The sequence below is a fragment of the Eriocheir sinensis genome, unplaced genomic scaffold, assembly GCF_024679095.1.
Source record: "Eriocheir sinensis breed Jianghai 21 unplaced genomic scaffold, ASM2467909v1 Scaffold396, whole genome shotgun sequence".
Taxonomy (NCBI): domain Eukaryota; kingdom Metazoa; phylum Arthropoda; class Malacostraca; order Decapoda; family Varunidae; genus Eriocheir; species Eriocheir sinensis.
In genome coordinates this window covers 154,791-170,000 of record NW_026111716.1, presented here as the reverse complement: position 1 = coordinate 170,000, position 15,210 = coordinate 154,791, and the positions used below count along the sequence as shown (strand labels likewise).

Below are 15,210 nucleotides of genomic sequence, written 5' to 3'. Positions count from 1 at the left end.
GTTTCCAGGTAATGTTGTGATATGTTTCCAGGTAATGTTGTGTGCTATGTTTCCAGGTAATGTTGTGTGATATGTTTCAGGTAATGTCGTGTGATATGTTTCCAGGTAATGTTGTGATATGTTTCCATGTAATGTAGTGTGATATGTTTCCAGGTAATGTGGTGTGATATGTTTCCAGGTAATGTCGTGTGATATGTTTCCAGGTAATGTTGTGTGATATGTTTTTTTTCAGGTAATATTTTGTGATATGTTTCCAGGTAATATCATGTGATATGTTTCCAGGTAATGTTGTGTGATGTGTTTCCAGAAAATGTTGTGTGATATGTTTCCAGGTAATGTCGTGTGGTATGTTTCCAGGTAATGTGGTGTGATATGTTTCATGGTAATGTTGTGTGATATGTTTCCATGTAATGTCGTGTGATATGTTTACAGGTAATTTTGTGTGATATGTTTCAATGTAATGTTGTGTGATATGTTTCCAGGTAATGTTGTGATATGTTTCCTGGTAATGTTGTGTGATATGTTTTAAGGTACTGTTGTGTGATATGTTTCCAGGTAATGTTGTGTGATATGTTTCCAGGTAATGTGATGTGATATGTTTCCATGTAATGTTATGTAATATGCTTTCATTTAATGTTTTGTGATATGTTTCAAGGTAATGTCGTGTGCTATGTTGCCAGGTAATGTCATGTAATATGTTTCCAGGTAATGTTGTGTGATATGCTTCCAGGTAATGTTATGTGATATGCTTCCAGGTTGTGTTGTGATATGTTTCCAGGTAATGTTCTGTGATATGTTTCCAGTTAATGTCATGTGATATGTTTGCAGGTAATGTTGCATGATGTGTTTCCGGGTAATGTTGTGTGGTATGTTTCCATGTAATGTCGTGTGATATGTTTCCAGGTAATATTGTGTGATATGTTTCCAGGTAATATTGTCTGATATGTTTCCTGGTAATGTCGTGTGATATGATTACAGGTACAATGTCATGTGATATGTTTCCAGGTAATGTTGTGTGACATGTTTGCAGGTAATGTCATGTGGTATATTTCCAGTTAATGTAGAATGATATGTTTCCAGGTAATGTTGTGTGATATGTTTCCAGGTAATGTTGTGTGATATGTTTCCAGGTAATGTTGTGTGATATGTTTCCAGGTAATGTTGTGTGATGTGTTTCCAGGTAGTGTTCTGTGATATGTTTCCAGGTTATGTTGTGTGTTATGTTGACAGGTACTGTGGTGTGATATGTTTCAATGTACTGTGCTGTGATATGTTTTCAGGTAATGTCGTGTGATATGTTTCCAGGTAATGTTGTGTGATATGTTTCCAGGTAATGTTGTGTGATATGTTTCCAGGTAATGTCGTGTGATATGTTTCCAGGTAATGTTGTGTGATATGTTTCCAGGTAATGCTGTGTGATATGTTTTCAGGTAATGTCGTGTGATATGTTTTCAGGTAATGTTGTGTGATATGTTTCCAGGTAATGTTGTGTGATATGTTTCCAGGTAATGTCGTGTGATATGTTTCTAGGTAATGTCGTAATATGTTTCCAGGTAATGTTGTGTGATATGATTCCAGGTAATGTTGTGTGATATGTTTCAAGGTAATGTTGTGTGATATGTTTCCAGGTAATGTTGTGTGATATGTTTCCAGGTAATGTTGTGTGATATGTTTCCAGGTAATGTTGTGTGATATGTTTCCAGGTAATGTTGTGTGATATGTTTACAGGTAATGTTGTGTGATATGTTTTCATGTAATGTTGTGTGATTTCTTTCCAGGTAATGTTGTGTGATATGTTTCCAGGTAATGTTGTGTGATATGTTTCTAGGTAATGCTGTGTGATATGTTTTCAGGTAATGTCTGTGATACGTTTTCAGATAATGATTTGTGATATGTTTTCAGGTAATGTTGTGTGATATGTTTCCAGGTAATGTTGTGAGATATGTTTTCAGGTAATGTCGTGTGATATTTTTCCAGGTAATGTTGTGAGATATGTTTCCAGGTAATGTTGTGATATATTTCCAGGTAATGTCGTGTGATATGTTTCCAGGTAATGTTGTGTGATATGTTTCCAGGTAATGTTGTGTGATATGTTTCCAGGTAATGTTGTGTGATATGCTACCTTTCCAGGTAATGTCGTGTGATATGTTTACAGGTTATGTCGTGTGATATGTTGCCAGGTAATGTCTTGTGATATGTTTCCAGGTAATGTTGTGTGATATGTTTCCAGGTAATGTTGTGTGATATGTTGCCAGGTAATGTCTTGTGATATGTTTCCAGGTAATGTAGTGTGATATGTTTCCAGGTAATGTTGTGTGACATGTTTCGAGTAAATGTTGTGTGATATGTTTCGAGTTAATGTTGTGTGATATGCTTCGAGTTAATGTTGTGTGATATGTTTCGAGTTATTGTCCTGTCATATGTTTACAAGTTATGTCATGTGATATGTTTCCTTTCCAGATAAATTCGTGTGATATGAATCCAGGTAATGTCGTGTGATATGTTTCCAGGTAATGTCGTGTGATATGTTTCCAGGTAATGTCGTGTGATATGTTTCCTTTCCAGATTATGTTGCGTGGTATGTATCCAAAGTAATGTTTGGTGATATGTTTCCCGTCCAGGTAATGTCATGTGATATTTTTCCAGATAATGACATGTGATCTTTTTCCTTTCCAGGTAATGTCGTGTGATATGTTGTCTTTCCAGTTAATGTTGTGTGATATGTTTCATTTCCAGGTAATGGCGTGTGATATGTTTCCAGGTAATGTCGTGATGTTTCCAGGAAATGTGATATGTTTCCAGGTAATGTTGTGTAATTAGTTTTCTTTCGAGGTAATGTTGTGTGATATGTTTCGAGGTAATGTTATTTGATATGTTTCAACGAACTGTTGTGTGATATGTTTTCAGGTAATGTTGTGTGATATGTTTCAACGAACTGTTGTGTGATATGTTTCCAGGTAATGTTGTGTGATATGTTTCGAGGTAATGTTATTTGATATGTTTCAACGAACTGTTGTGTGATATGTTTTCAGGTAATGTTGTGTGATATGTTTCGAGGTAATGTTATTTGATATGTTTCAACGAACTGTTGTGTGATATGTTTCCAGGTAATGTTGCGTGATATGTTTCCAGGTAATGTTGTGTGATATGTTTCCAGGTAATGTTGTGTGATATGTTTCCAGGTAATGTTGTGTGATATGTTTCCAGGTAATGTTGCGTGATATGTTTCCAGGTAATGCTGTGTGATATGTTTCCAGGTAATGTTGTGTGATATGTTTCCAGGTAATGTTGTGTGATATGTTTCCAGGTAATGTTGCGTGATATGTTTCCAGGTAATGTTGCGTGATATGTTTCCAGGTAATGCTGTGTGATATGTTTCCAGGTAATGTCGTGTGATATGTTTCCAGGTAATATTATATGATATGTTTCCAGGTAATGCTGTGTGATATGTTTCCAGGTAATGTTGTGTGATATGTTTCCAGGTAATGTTGCGTGATATGTTTCCAGGTAATGCTATGTGATATGTTTCCGGGTAATGTCGTGTGATATGTTTCCAGGTAATATTATATGATATGTTTCCAGGTTATGTTGTGTGATATGTTTCCAGGTAATGTCGTGTGATGTGTTTCCAGGTAATGTCGTGTGATGTGTTTCCAGGTAATGTCGTGTGATGTGTTTCCAGGTAATGTCGTGTGATATGTTTCTTGGTAATGTTGTGTGGTATGTTTCCAGGCTATGTCATGTGATATATTTCCAGGTAATGTCGTGTGATATGTTTCCAGGTAATGTCGTCCGATATTTTTCCAGGTAATGTTGTGTGATATGTTTCCAGGTCATGCTGTGTGATATGTTTTCAGGTAATGTTGTGATGTGTTTCCAGGTAATGTGATATGTTTCCAGGTAATGTCGTGTAATATATTTTCTTTCCAGGAAATGTTGTGTGATATGTTTCCTTTCCAGGTAATGTCGTGTAATATGTTTCCAGGTAATGTCGTATAATATGTTTCCAGGTAATGTAATGTGATATGTTTGCAGTAAATGTTGTGTGATATGTTTCCATTAATATCGTGTGATATGTTTCCAGGTAATGTCATGTGATATGTTTCCAGGTAAGGTCATGTGATATGCTTCCAGGTAATGTTGTGTGATATGTTACCAGGTAATGTCGTGTGAAATGTTTCAAGGTAGTGTTGTGTGATATGTTTCCAGGTAATGTTGTGTGATATGTTTTCAGATAATGTTTGGTGATATATTTCCAGGTAATGCAGTGTGATATGTTTCAAGGTAATATCATTTGATATGTTTCCAGGTAATGTCGTGTGATATGTTTCCAGATAATGTAGGGTGATATGTTTCCAGGTAATGTTGTGTGATATGTTTCGAGGTAATATCATTTGATATGTTTCCAGGTAATGTCGTGTGATATGTTCCAGATAATGTTGGGTGATATGTTTCCAGGTAATGTTGTGTGATATGTTTCAGGTAATGTTGTGTGATATGTTTCAGGTAATGTTGTGTGATATGTTTCCAGTTAATGTTGTGTGATATGTTTCCAGGTAATGTTGTGTGATATGTTACGAGGTAATGTTGTGTGATATGTTTCCAGGTAATGTTGTGTAATATGTTTCGAGTTAATGTCCTGTCATATGTTTACAATTTATGTCATGTGATATGTATCCTTTCCAGGTAAGTTCGTGTGATATGAATCCAGGTAATGTCGTGCGATATGTTTCCTTTCCAGATTATGTTGTGTGGTATGTATCCAAAGTAATGTTGGGTGATATGTTTCTTGTCCAGGTAATGTGATATGTTTCCAGGTAATGTGTAATATGTTTTCTTTCCAGGTAATGTTGTGTGATATGTTTCCAGGTAATGTCGTGTGATACGTTTCCAGGTAAAGTCGTGTGATATGTTTCAAGGTAATGTTGTGTGATATGTTTCTTTTCTAGGTAATGTCGTGTGATATGTTTCCAGGTAATGTCAATATTTTTTTTTTGTGTGTGTAATAATAATAGTAATAATAATGATATTAATAATAATAATAATAATAATAATAATAATAATAATAATAATAATAATAATAATAATTATAATAATAATAATAATAATAATAATAATAATAATAATAATAATAATAATAATAATAATAATAATAATAATAATAATAATAAATAATAATAATAATAATAATAATAATAATAATAATAATAATAATAATAATAATAATAATAATAAATAATAAATTATGATAATAATAATAATAACAATAATAATAATAATAATAATAATAATAATAATAATAATAATAATAATAATAATAATAATAATAATAATAATAATAATGATAATAAATGGTTTATTCATTTGTTGGCAGCTATATGGCTGAAACTACACAAAATACAATAACCTTAATGAGAGGAGTAATGAGGGAAGTGGGAAGGGTGGTTAGAGTGTGTGTGTGGATGTGTGTTTGTGTGTGTGTGTGTGTGTTTGTGTGTGTGTGTGTGTGTGTGTGTGTGTGTGTGTGTGTGTGTGTGTGTGTGTGTGTGTGTGTATTTACCTAATTGTAGTTTTACTGGGCCTTAGCTTTACGCTCGTGTGGTCCCGTCTCCGTATATACATTTATCCAACTTCTCCTTAAACCTTTGCACACTCCTCGCCGATACTACATCCTCACTTAGTCTGTTTTAAACCTCTATGTTTCTTTGCGGGAAGCTATATTTCTTTATGTCTCTCAAGGATCTTCCCTTCCTCAATATTTTACTATGTCCTCTTGTGTTCCTAGTGGTAATTTCTACTCTCAGTAGTAACTCCTCGTTGTCTACTTCTTCCATTTTGCTCAATAATTTGTAGATTTGTATTAGGTCTCCCCTTTCTCTTCTTTGTTCTAGTGTTGGTATTTCCATTTCCTTTAGTCTTTCCTTGTATGTCAGTCCCTCCAGCTCTGGAACCATTTTTGTTGCCATCCTTTGTATTCTTTCTAGTTTATTTACGTTTCTTCTTATGGGGAGACCACACTGCCTCCGCATATTCCAACTTTGGTCTGATCATAGTGGTAATTATTTTTTTTCATCATTTCCTTATCCATGTATTGGAATGCTATTCCTATATTTCTCACCATGTTATACGTATCACCGAATATCCGATTAACATGACTCTCTGGCTGTTTGTTATCTTGCATTATTACTCCCAGGTCTCTCTCTTCGTGTACTTTCTTTAGTATTTCACCATCTCCCATTTTATAAGTCCATTTTGGTCTTCCTTCACTTTTCTCACATTTCCATAACATGACATTTCTTCACATTGAATTCCATCTCCCACTCCATACTCCACTTCAAAATCTTGTTTAGGTCTTCTTGCAGAATTTCGCAGTCTTTACTGTCTATGGAATAGGCTGGAGGAGGAGGTGGTTTGTGCAAAAAACATTCATGATTTTAAGGAAAAGTTGGACAAGAGCGGATATGGAGACGGGATGGCGCGAGCGTAGCTCTTTTCCCGTATGTCACAACTAGCTGAATACAACTAGGTAAATACACACACACACACACACACACACACACACACACACACACACACACCAGTGGTAAGGGCAGCGCTGTGTACCTGGGAAGGGGCATGGGGGTCGCTGGGGTCGGCGTCCACATCAGTCACAGCACTGGAGTACTTCCTGCCCAGGCAGGAGGAGGAGGAGGTGCTGACGGTCTGGGGGGTGGGGGGGGGGGGGGGGAGAGGAGAAGGTGAGAGGGTGAAGTGAAGAGGAGGAAGGTGGTGCTGGTGGTGGTTTGGGGGATGAAAAAAAGGGACGGGAAGGGATGAAAAGAAGGGAAGGGAAGATGGGAAAGAAGGATGAAGGGAGGAGGACGAAGGAGGTGTAGAAAGGAAGGGAAGAAGGAAAGGAGGAGGAAGGGAGAGGAGGAAGGAGGTGTAGAAAGGAAGGGAAGAAGGGAAAGGAGGAGGAAGGGAGAGGAGGAGGAAGGAGGTGTAGAAAGGAAGGGAAGAAGGAGCAAAGGGAGAGAAGTGAAAAGAAGAGGAACAAGGAGAGAGAATGAAAGGAATGAAAGACAGAAGGGAAATTCATGAAGGAGAGAGGCGGGAAGGAGTGTTAAGTTTTTAATAAGGGAATTGTATGAACAGGGAGAACAGAAGGTAAGGCGTCGAACGAGGAGGTGATGAGACTGTGTGGTGTGGAGGACGTGTTGAGATGGTGTGGCCAGGTCAACAGGAGGGAGGAGGAGGGCCATGTACGCGGAGGAGCTAGAGGTAGAGGCAGAAGGGAGGAGACCAGCTGGACGACCAGAGAAAACCTGGAGACGGTGTGTGGAGGAAGACATGAGAAGGATGAACAACTGGGAGAGAGAGTGTATGATCATCAAGAGAGGGAAACCTAGTCACCTAGTAACTACCTGACTTACCGGGTCGAAGGGCTGGGCCGTACTCTCCACCTGGCACAGGATCAGGATGGACGAGGTGCCCAGGTTGAAGTCAATCCAAAACCTCGGGTAACTCATATTCTGTGGGCCGCAGGGAAGAGGGGGATGATCAGTAGATAATGAAAAAAAAAATATGTATATCAAAATTGTGAAAACTTTTTATTTTTTTTATTTTTACAGCAAAGGGAGGCAGGTCAAAGGCAATGAGGACAAGGATGGATGTCTCCTTGTGCCAAATGTTGGGTTCATACAAACACCTTTGTAACAGACTGCGGCGAACTTCACCAAAGTGTGACCGGGGCCTTAGCACCAGTATTTGTCTTGTCCATACATCCTAACAGGCACACCTGAGCCAGTGAGAATTGTACGCAAGACAGAAGAGACTTGGCGTGGCTTGTAAACAACAGCCTTGTCCAAGAAATTTTGTGTGTCCAATATTAATCTCATGACATAAAAGATCTGCTGAGTGCTGATAATGTGGCCTTTATACAGTTTCATGTTGAAATTGCTGCACTGCTGTAGAAGCATTAGACATTATAGTCCTGCAGACCACCCATCAACCCGGACTCTAGAAGAAGCTGTACAGCACAAGTGAAATCAAGAATGAGCTCCGGGGGACAGCAGGAGCCAATATCAATGGCGCCACTATAAACAATTGCTTGCGCCATGACGGGCTCGGGCCGACCATCAGCCTATACCGGCGCTATAAGCCACATGAAAAAAAAAAAATGTAGTAATAGCAGCAGCAGCACACCTTGGGCTTGCACAGCTTGAGCTTGCCAATGTGCATGGCGTTGTAGGGCACGGTGAACACCTGGCGGCTGTCCCCCAGCGTGCTATTGTAGGCGTTCAGGAAGCTCCGGCAGTGCTGGGAGTGGAAGCAAACGGTTACTCACATACACACACACACACACACATACACACACACACACACATACACACGCACAAAAAAAAAAATAATAAAAAATTACACGCATACATAGATTTGAGTACATTAATTTAACAAGAAACATTAGATGTATAAATAAACATACTGAATACTGTGGTGGGGGAGCGCTCACCAGCAGACCACTACTAATAGCTTGGCTGCAGCTGCCTGACCTAACCTATCATATCACTGCACTGGATGAAATTAATGGGTAACAGTACTGAACTATTCAATGAGGAATTAAAATATTACAAGATCAAAGGAGGAGAAGGGCCAGGGAGTGTTGGTCCAGGATAACTCACCTCAAAAACACATTAACAAGATTGTGAAGATTTTGAAGAAATTGATTGTGGCATTGATGCACCCTGGGTTAGAATACACAGCAGCAACTTTTAAAACAGAAACATATAAAAGATTGACAGACAGGATACAAAGAGTAACTCCTGACTCTTTTACTGGAGCAGTGATGAGCAAGCTTTTGTTTGTTATGCCTTTAGCTGTTTCCATTGATTTAAAAATATAAAGCAACAAAGAAGGCCTCAGTATAAGAGGCATAAAGCACAAAGAAGGATTGGCAAGTCTGTGGCTGCCATCCTTAAGGAAAGGAGGGAACTAACATGCAGTGATCGGGGCAGTGAAGGGAGAAGACAGAACTGATGAGAAAATCTGTTTGCATGGGACAGGAGGAGCAGCCCTAAGACAGGAGAGGAAGCTGAAGAAGACAAGATGTTTGAAGGCTATCAAGCAATACAGCTTTCCCAGCAGGGGCAATGAACAATGGAACAGCCTGGACAGAGGCTGTTCACTCCAAAACATAAAATAAATGAGTTTGAAGCAAAGTTTAACTGACTGGCATTCAGACAGGAACCCATTAGCTTATTTCCAGTATGTAAGAACTACAGTAACAGCACCCAAGTCTGAGGTGTGCATTATCATGCTCCGGCAACCTGCCGCCACATGGCGTGTTCCGTTTCATGGATGCTATAGATGTGACAGCCTACACATAGGAAACAGTCGTCAGTATCAGCGGTATGCAGGCAGAAATGAAAAACACAGAAAATTGTAATTGACTTTGAGCTTGAAATAAATAATATTGTTGCAGGCAGCTGTTCTGTTATACTTTTTTCTGTAGAGGGCAGCGCCTAGGCTATTTAATAATTATATTCAGTGACTATATCAATCAACAGAACAGCTGTCTGTGACAGTATTAATTACTTCAAACTCAAAATCAACTATAACTGACTGTATTCGTCATTGTTGCCTGCATAATAGTGATACTGACAACTATATCCTATGCATAGGCTGTCATATAATATCCAAGAAATTGGACAACTTGAGACGTACAGCAGGTTGTCAGAGCAAGATAATGCACACCTCAGACTCCCCCAACACGACAATAAACACACACACACACACACACACACACACACACAATCCCTCTCACTAGCTCAGTGCTTATAAAGGCTCTGCGTTGCTAAGCTTTGCGGCCTGACGGGCAGAGGTTCGAGCCCCACTCAGGCTGGGATCTTTCTGCTAACAAGGAGTGGTTACTGCCCCCCCTTGAGCAAAGGGGATGTGGTGTGTGGTGTGTGGGGTCCTGGCAGTACCCAGAGATCGATTATAATAAGTTTGCTCTTGTCAGGAGGGTACTTACTGGTGATAGCGAGTCCAACTCGTGATCAGGTCTTGGTGAATTATACACACACACACACACACACACACACACACACACACACACACACACACACACACACACACACACACACATTGTGTGTATCTGGACTTAAAGAAGGCGTTTGATAAAGTACCACACAAGCGATCAATATGGAAACTTAATCATGTTGGAGGTCTGGGTGGTTCAATATTGACTTTTTGATGAAGAGAGAAATGAGAACAGTAATTAGGAATAATAAATCAAGCTGGATGGAAGTGATGAGTGGAGTCCCCCAAGGATCGGTGTTGGCTCCGATCATGTTTGTAATATATATTAATGACATGACAGAAGGGGTGACAAGCTATATGAATATGTTTGCTGATGATGCTAAAATAATGAGGAGAGTGGCTAATGAAGATGACTGTGTAGCCCTGAGCCAAGATCTTGATATAATAAGCGAATGGTTACGCAAATGGGAAATGACATTCAATACAGAAAAGTGTAGCGTGATGGAGTTTGATAAGAGCAGTAGACGAATATCGGGGAACTACTCTCCGAGTTGGCTGGAGTAGGTAGGAAGACACCTACCGAACGGGCGCAAGCCACTCCCGGTGAGGTATATACGGGAGGTGAGAAGGGAGCTGAAGCCCTCTAAAGACCCTTCCCATGTCCTCACTAACCGTTTCCCTATTGTCTCACCAACACCGGAGAGTAGTTCAGCATGCTCTCTAAAGACAATCCTCTCTTTATCCACACCACACTACATTCACACAACATATACACCTTTTCCCAAAATTAAAATTTCAAAATGGCGCACATACACCAAGCCTCGGAGTCCCCGCCTGGGGGGGGGACCACAAATTCCCCCAGGGAGGACTCCCCTTCTGGCTGCCGACCCGAGAGGTGTCTTGATAACTCCTCGAACCTCTTTTTTCTCAATTTCTGCAACATTCGCGGTCTTCGCTCTAATTTTCATTCTGTGGAACATCATCTCTCCTCCTCTAAACCTCACCTTCTCTTCCTTACCGAAACACAGGTTTCTGAGGCTACTGACAGCAATCTCTACTCTGTTCCCTCCTACTATCTCTATCCTAAATTTCAACCCAAAGCTGGATGTTGCGCCTACGTGCGCAACGACATCACTTGCTCTCGTGCCCACGACCTTGACTCTTCTGAATTTTCCACCATCTGGTTAAGACTTCACTGTCATTCTATTACTAAATACATCTGTGCTGTTTATCTCTCACCTAACTCTACCAACTATGTCAAATTCTTTGACTATTTGAATTCTAAAGTGGAGCACATCTTGACCCACTCTCCCTTCGCTGAAATCTCCATCCTAGGAGATTTCAATGTTCACCACCAGCTTTGGCTTTCATCCTCTTTCACTGACCATCCTGGTGAACAAGCCTACAACTTTGCTATCCTCAACGACCTAGAGCAGTTGGTCCAGCACCCTACACGTATTCCTGACCGTCTTGGAGATCGGCCCAACATTCTAGACCTCTTCCTTACCTCAAACCCTTCTGCTTATTCTGTCAAACTGTTCTCTCCGTTGGGCTCCTCCGATCACAATCTTATTTCTGCATCCTGTCCTATCGCTCCTGTACACCCTCTGGACTCACCGAAGAGGCGATGCTTCTGGCATTTTGCTTCAGCTTGGTGGGACGACCTGAGGATGTACTTTTCCGATTTCCCGTGGAATGATTATTGCTTCCAGGATAGAGACCCCTCTGTGTGTGCTCAGCGCATCACAGAGGTGATTGTCTCTAGAATGGAGGCATACATTCCTCGTTCTTTCTCTACTCCTCACGCTAAAAAGCCTTGGTTTAATCACGCTTGTTCTCATGCCGTCAATGATAGAGAGGTAGCTCACAAAAGGTACCAGAGCCTTCAAACTAATGCTAATTATGAACTTTACAATTCTGCCCGAAATCGTGCCAAATCTATTCTCCGACTAACCAAAAATTCTTTCATTAATAGAAAATGTCAAAACCTTGCTTTCTCTAACTCTTCCCGTGACTTCTGGCATCTAGCCAAAAACATCTCTTCCAACTTCACTTCTTCATCTTTCCCTCCACTCCTCAGTCCTGACGGCACCACTGCCGTCTCATCTATCTCTAAGGCTGAACTCTTCTCACAAACTTTTTCTAAAAACTCCACTCTGGACGATTCTGGGCATATTCCTCCTACTCATCCCCCCTCTGACTCCTTTATGCCTGTTATAAAGATTCTTCAAAATAATGTTTTCTATGCCCTCTCTGGCCTCAATCCTCAGAAGGCTTATGGACCTGATGGAGTGCCTCCTATTGTCCTTAAAAACTGTGCCTCCGTGCTGTCACCCTGCCTGGTCAAACTCTTTCGCCTCTGCCTGTCAACATCTACCTTTCCTTCTTGCTGGAAGTATGCCTTCATACAGCCTGTACCTAAGAAGGGTGACCGCTCCAATCCCTCAAACTACCGTCCTATTGCTTTAATTTCTTGTCTATCTAAAGCTTTTGAATCAATCCTTAACCGGAAGATTCAAAAGCACCTTTCCACTTCTGACCTTCTATCTGATCGCCAGTATGGGTTCCGCAAGGGGCGTTCTACTGGTGATCTCCTAGCCTTCTTAACTGACTCTTGGTCATCCTCTCTGAGCCGTTTCGGTGAAACTTTTGCTATTGCGCTGGACATATCAAAAGCTTTTGATAGGGTCTGGCACAAATCTTTGCTTTCTAAACTACCTTCCTACGGTTTCTATCCTTCTCTCTGTACCTTTATCTCCAGTTTCCTTTCTGACCGTTCTATTTCTGCCGTGGTAGACGGTCACTGTTCTTCCCCTAAATCTATTAACAGTGGTGTCCCACAGGGTTCTGTCCTATCTCCCACTCTTTTTCTGTTGTTCATTGATGATCTTCTTTCCAAAACGAACTGTCCTATCCATTCCTACGCCGATGATTCCACTCTGCATTATTCAACTTCTTTTAATAGAAGACCCACCCTTCAGGAACTTAACGACTCAAGGCTGGAGGCTGCAGAACGCTTAGCCTCAGCCCTTACTATTATATCCGATTGGGGCAAGAAGAACCTGGTGTCCTTCAACGCCTCAAAAACACAGTTTCTCCACCTATCCACTCGACACAATCTTCCAAACAAATATCCCCTATTCCTTGACAACACCCAGCTTTCACCTTCCTCAACACTAAACATCCTCGGTCTATCCTTAACTCAAAATCTCAACTGGAAACTTCATATATCATCTCTTACTAAATCAGCTTCCTCGAGGCTCGGCGTTCTGTACCGTCTCCGCCAGTTCTTCTCCCCTGCACAGTTGCTGTCCATATACAGGGGCCTTGTCCGCCCTCGTATGGAGTATGCATCTCATGTGTGGGGGGGCTCCACTCACACAGCTCTTCTAGACAGAGTGGAGGCTAAGGCTCTTCGTCTCATCAGCTCTCCTCCTCATACTGATTGTCTTCTACCTCTTAAATTCCGCCGCAATGTTGCCTCTCTTTCTATCTTCTATCGATATTTCCACGCTGACTGCTCTTCTGAACTTGCTAACTGCATGCCTCCCCCCCTCCCGCGGCCCCGCTGCACTCGACTTTCTACTCATGCTCATCCCTATACTGTCCAAACCCCTTATGCAAGAGTTAACCAGCATCTTCACTCTTTCATCCACCACTCCGTGGCGCAGCTGGTAGAGCACTGCGCTGCCAGGCTTCACGGTCTGACAGGGTGGCGGTTTGAGCCCACTCAGGTCGGATTCTTTCCGTTGACTAGGAGTGGTTACTGTCCCCCCTTGAGCAAGGGGGATGTGGTGTGTGAGGTCCTGGCAGTACCCAGAGATCGACGATAAAGAGCACTTGCTCATGTCGGGAGGATACCTGCTGGCGATTACGAGTCCAACACGTGATCAGGCCGTGGTAGTGGTGAATTACACACACACACACACAAAAAAAATGGGGGGTGATGGAGTGAGGGAAAAGGAGAGGAAGAGAGGGATATGGGGAGGAAGAGAGAAGGAAGAGGGGAGGGAGAGAGAAGTGGGGAAGGAGAGAGGAAAATGGGGAGGGAGAGAGAAGAAAGTGGGGAGGGAGAGAGAGGAAACTGGGGAGGGAGGGGAATGGGGAGGGAGAGAGAAGGAAGAGGGGAGGGAGAGAGAGAAGTGAGGAAGCAAAGAGGAAAGTTGGGACTGGGTAGGGAGTGTAAGGGAGATAGCTTGGGCAGTAGTAGTAGTACAGGTTGAGAATCCTTTGTCCCAAATTCCAAAATCTGAATTTTTTTTATTTATTTATTTATTTATTATTTTTTTTAATTTTTTTATTTACGTCTTGGCCTACTGCGCTGGTAGGCTTCTTCCCGGTGGGGCCTGATGGTCAGCCCAGCCCGTTCTGGCACAGGCGAGTGTTTATAGTGGTGCCATCTTGCATTGGCTCATGCTGCCCTCCCGGAGCTCATCTTTAATCCTAGAATCTAGAGTCCGGGTTGATAGGTGGTCTTCTGGACAGCTGGCATGACGTGTCACAAATGGAAAATTCCACAAAGTGATGGGAAGGTTCCACCACGTACAGCTGTTGTGTGCTGCTCAGGGTTGCCAGGTCAGTTTACCTGCCTAATTGGATGGGTAAATCTACTGCTGCGTCAACATCTTGGGCGTAAAAACATCTGCCCGCCACCAATGCGGGTTTTGGGCGGCTTTTGGGATGAGATTGGGCGGGAACACAGTCCATGACCTGGCAAGTCTGGTGCTGCTATGCGTTAGTTTATTGTCAACAGTCGTCACAGTAACACCTTCGCTCATTATTCATTGTGATTACCGTGTGTTGTGTGCTCTGTGGTGTAAATATATTGTTGAAAATGTCAAAAGGGCCTGTATATTCCTAAATCCCAAAAAATCCGAAATCCACAACACATTCAGTCCCAGCAATTTCGGATAAGGGATTCTCAACCTGAAGTAGGAGTAGGAGTAGAAGGTAGGATGGATGGATGGGAGGTTGGGCAGGGAGTGTATGAGGGGCAGTATGGGCAGTGCAGGGCAGGACAGAGCAAAGGGGAGGTGGGTTGGGTGGGTAGGGAGTGTGGGGGCAGCAGGAGCAGGAAAGGGGATGACAGAGCAAGGGGTTGTGTTTTAAATAACAACGTCTACAGCATGTCACAATCCACTGCCTCCAGAACAACAAGCCGAGCCACCAAAACTCTGTGCACTTCACCAC

General features: G+C 41.6%; 1 protein-coding gene across 2 annotated transcripts in view; it reads left to right on the top strand.

Moving 5' to 3' along the window:
* LOC126992076 (cancer-related nucleoside-triphosphatase homolog) overlaps nucleotides 1-15,210 on the top strand; it is a 64,912-nt gene that overhangs the window by 22,230 nt on the left and 27,472 nt on the right. The gene's annotated exons all lie outside the window — the stretch shown is intronic.